The 5,058-nt window shown below is 40.6% G+C and overlaps 1 non-coding gene across 1 annotated transcript; it reads left to right on the top strand.

Annotated features, from left to right (window-relative positions):
* Positions 1 to 799: 799 nt before the first annotated feature.
* trnav-cac lies at positions 800 to 872 on the top strand. The gene has a single exon. It is a non-coding gene; the product is annotated as a tRNA-Val (tRNA).
* The last annotated feature ends 4,186 nt before the right edge of the window (positions 873 to 5,058 follow it).

Genomic DNA, 5,058 nt, shown 5'->3' on the forward strand with positions numbered 1-5,058 from the left:
CTCATGACCCTGGACAGTTGCTTACTTTGTCTCTTCTTCTTGTCTTTGAATACAGAGGGGGTATCTTTAACATTAGAAGTACCAAAGACAGCGCTGCAACTGTCTATAAAGCTTTTTCTTTCAGAGCCATCTGCTCTTAATTAATGCCTCCAGCCTCAGCTGCACAAGGATTAGAAGTCTCCATTGATTAAGATGTGCATAGCGCGACATCAATAGTGGTGAAATTACTTTCCCTCTCCTACTATGGTTGTCATTAACCTCCCTTTGCCTTACCTTCAGTGTAAAGTGCCTTCACTCACTGTAAATTAAATATCCGAGAAACAGAATAGTGAAAAAACGTGGCTTTCATCTGTCACCCATATGTATTGGCCAAATCACTTCTTTATCCTTTATAGAATCACTGAAAAATGGAACATTCTCTGTCAAAACCTTTCAAACTTGGCCTTCTCACATCCATAATCAAATGTATACATTCTGAACAGAATCTAAAATTGAGATGATTTTTGTTCACTGTTACTTGTCTTGAGACGAGGAGAGAGAATAATGCCTTCAAGGTTCCCTTTTTTTACAGGACACCAAGATTTTCAGAGCTGTACAAACATGCCTTACAACCAGATTCAAACAACGATGGCACTTTCTGAAGTGCATTGATTTTATAATGATACCCTATCTTTTGAAAAGAAACCCACCCTTCAACAAAGAATGAACAGATGGCAATGGAGTAGGAAGCAGAAAGTTTCTTCAAGAATGCTGTTTCTTTTTTTCTTTCAATCTTTTTTTCTTTCTATCCTGGTCACAGGTTTCCATAGTGTAGTGGTGATCACGTTCGCCTCACACGCGAAAGGTCCCCAGTTCGAAACTGGGTGGAAACCGTGGCCTACTGGTTAGCGCTTCGGACTTGTAACCGGAGGGTTGCCGGTTCGAACCCTGACCAGTAGGCACGGCTGAAGTGCCCTTGAGCAAGGCACCTAACCCCTCACTGCTCCCCAAGCACCGCTGTTGTTGCAGGCAGCTCACTGCGTCAGGATCACTGTGTGCTGAGTGTGTTTCACTAATTCCCTCACGGGATCAAGAGTATATACAGTATACTTTATATCAAATAAGTATCAAAGAAACACATATACAGCACCCTCCACTTTTACTGTCCAAATCAACACAAACATGGTTTACTGTATACAAAATCAAGCTTCTACCCTGACCATCCCCAGTCCCCTGATCTGAACTCAGAAACAGTGGGGTAAGCCGAAGAGTCGAACGCACGCAAGTGAGGACCCGGGAATCTGGACGATCTGGAGAGATTTGGAAAAGAGGAATGGTCTCAAATTCCTTGCTTTGTCCAACTATGTCACAGAACTGCTAAATAGTGCAGACGCGAGATAATGGCAGTTATTAAGGACGCATCGGATCCGTTGATTTAATCAGATCGACAAACGAAGAGTATGCATTGTTTTAATGGCAAAGGGGAGATTTACAAGGTATTAAATACAGGAGTACCAATGATTGTGGCACATTGTGGCACATTAAATACAGGAGTACCAATGATTGTGGCACATTGGACACATGAAAAAATATTTATTTCTTGAGGTAGTTTTGTTTCTTAGAATAAATTTGCTTCCCTTCAAGGTTGGATTTTTCCTCAAGATAAAATGCCAAAAGATGAGGTTTTATTTTTTTATTCCTCTTTTTACCCAACTTTCCCAGAGGTTCCAATAGACCCTTTCAACAATAAAAACAAAAACAATGCTTGAACGTTCTATTTGGGCCCCAATCTACTTCCTCTGCATTAAGATAACATATGGAATGTTAAAAAGGAAGTCTTGTGGGGCCAACTATGATGCTGATAATGGAACTCTCTTGAAAGGGTCCAAATCCACACTACTAGTCCACATAAAGTTAACACTACAGTGACTCTGAAGACATCAAACCGATAAAACCAAATAATGTATAGTCAAAAAAGGTGCCATGGGTTGCCTTGAACAGTCTAGAGATGGGGGGAAGGGGGGCTTAATAGCAAGGCCACCGAGACCACACTAAAAGGCTCCATTGTGGCAAATGAAAAAACATACCCTCTCCCTCTTTCAAGGACATCTAATTAGCAGACAACAGCTGAGTCCATTTCAAATGGTCATATTTTTTCCAGTAATGCTTCATATCCAATGTTCCATACTTCGCCACACAATTGCGTATTTCTCAGAGACGCTTTCATTCGCTGAGTCTCTTTTCATTTACATGAATGTGAGCATGTTTGTGACTCAGTGCTGTAGACGGAACTCTCCACCACACAATGGTGAAGTGGAAGGCAGGAAAATATGAAGCAAAGTAGGAAAGAAAGGGAAAACCTTGCCGATGGGTCTGATTGAATGGCACTGTATACTTCTTGTACACTAAAATACTCTGATTTCATGCAGGGACAAAAGCACTTTTAATCTTTTCAAATGTTACCGTCCCACTGAAGCAAAATATTGATGCTTGGGCCCGTAACCACAATGACAGTGTCAGGCACCTGATGGGCATTCTACTTTGCGGTAAATCTGAGCCTGTGTTTATTTATTTATTTTTGTCACTCGAAAGTCCCACGCTAGGCGTGGAAAATAAAATCAAGTAGCCTATCTATTTCCATCTCGCAGTCGGAGCGGTGTCAGAACTGCTAAATAGTGCAGATGCGAGATAATGGCAGTTATTAAGGACGCATCGTATCCGTTGATTTAATCAGATCGACAAACTGCACATGGCTCAGGGCTCTACTTACTGGACTCACGGTTGGTGAGAGAAGGAGCTACTGTAAGCTAGAGTCTAGTCCTAGATAACCTCAGGGTCAATGTGAAACGGGCACACTGTGTGGAAATGTGCAGAGGGGAAAAAGAAGGGGAGTGGGACATAGAGGTAGAGAGAGAGAGGGGTGGGGGGAAGAGAGAGATTTAAAGAGGGAAAGCATTCTAGCATTCTTCTGGCTAAAGCTAGAGAGCTTAGTGCTAAGCCACCCTTGCCTTCAGGGTACTAAATGCTGTGAAGACCCTCAATCACTGCCAGCCACACAGCAAACAATGTACAGAGCAAAAAAGTCCCAACAATTGAGCAGAGGAACAATAACACTACAAAAACAACTCCCACACACAGGACTGTTGTAGCTGTGTTTGAGGTGGTGAAAAAAGTATCAAGGCTGGTTATATTTCACTGGTTCTGAGCAATACCTCTAAGTCACCTTAGTGCAGTCATGATGTGAGTGCATTGACGTCTGTCTGTCAAACTTCTGTCAGAAGTCTAATGAAGTGTCATCTAAATAATGAATGAAAACAACAGCAGTAATTAAAGCAGAAACAGCCATTTAAAAGAGACCAAGACCACTGGGTAACAAGCTCATTCTCATGTTGGCATGACAGACAATATTCAAGACCAGATCCAAGAAATGGAGACAGAATAAGAAAAACATAACCAATGTGTGAACACATTTGAATGTACCTGATTGAGTGAATCTGACGCCAACAAGCCTACCCATTTCGGCAGTGTTTGTTCTCTAGGAATGTAGAAAATTGTACAACTTGTGCCTTTTTGAAGTAAACCACATTTAATACAGGTTAATACCAAAGACCTCTTGAAATGGGATTGAATGAGAAACATGTTTTTTTTAAATCAAGTGGTTTTAAACATTTGCTTTTGAATGGGTTTTACTGAACAGCAATGTCAGGTACAGTATATCAAACTTAGAGTGTCTGCGCAACAACCTTCCAACAACTGAGGCAAATTCTTCTGTGTGCGCTTTTGCGCCTAGTTTTATACTTTCACTTCACCACAGGTGTTCAGGTCATACAATTCCACAGACAAAGAGAACTGAGTCCCATCAGACTATGTGAAGTCTAAAAAGACAGCCTGCCCTGGCTATAAAGAATGGATTTCCAAGAATTTGTAGTAGCCTATACAACGAGCTGTTCTTTTTTTCCAACTTTACTGTCAACATTGCAACAACACAAACAAATCTACTTGATAGATAGAATTGCATACATGTTCAAGCATCCATATTTTTCATACCTAGGGTTCCAGAGAATGTCCAAATAGCCACATTGTCAAATTTCACACTGTACTTTCTGTCAGTGTTATATGACCAAGGACCAACTGTCCATATTCTCCTCTTTTGTGCTCCTCAGTTGAAACATGGCTGCAATTTGACAATGACTAGGTGGCCCCTACAATGGTCTTTAAGGCTATACTTTTCATGTAAAAGGACAACAGCATTACATGTCGAAAAAGGTCATAGCCAAGTAGTCAACAAATGCAGGCAGCCTTGTTAGACTCGAGCAATCTCTATACTAATTTAGTCTTACTAAGAAATTAACATTCATTAATTTAGCAGACACTTTTCATCCATAGTGACTTACAGTACATATTTCAATTCTATTGCAAGGGACTACAAGGGGCACAACGGTGGAAGGCTGGAATTGAACCCACATCTTTTCAGGCTACTGCATGCTAGCCCAGCTCCTTAACCACTATGCTACCAACGCCCAAGAAAGGCACAATTTGGCAGGCCAGTTTAGTTTGCCAATCAGTTGTATTACCATGCATCACTAATTAAGACTAATCTGTGATGAACTATGGACAGTTGATAAATCATAACTAAATATCTTACACAACCAACAACCCAACGCTGTAATCAGTCATTTGACCACAAAGGTATTAAAATAATATTTTATGCTCAGTTCCTCTGCCAGTCATTTAGCATCATCTCTAGACAGGCAGATATACTCACTACACTCATGGCACACATCTTTACACACACCAAAGTCAAAGTCAAAGTCAGCTTTTATTGTCAAATGTATACATTCTGAACTCCACACATGGGATAGGTAGGGATTGGCAAGCAGTGCTGTAGAAACCAAATTATGTTTTGCGGCTACAGCATTTTGTAAGTTAATACATGTAGACTGTGACTGCATATTTCCCATTTCTTCCAAGTGATATAATGTCGTCTGAATGATCTGTTCAATCCTTAACTGAGAAATCGATCATAACATTCCTTCATTCATAACTGAACTTGTAGACCCATTTTACTAAAAAAAAAAA

Source organism: Alosa sapidissima, chromosome 12 (assembly GCF_018492685.1).
Source record: "Alosa sapidissima isolate fAloSap1 chromosome 12, fAloSap1.pri, whole genome shotgun sequence".
In the NCBI taxonomy this organism is placed as follows: domain Eukaryota; kingdom Metazoa; phylum Chordata; class Actinopteri; order Clupeiformes; family Clupeidae; genus Alosa; species Alosa sapidissima.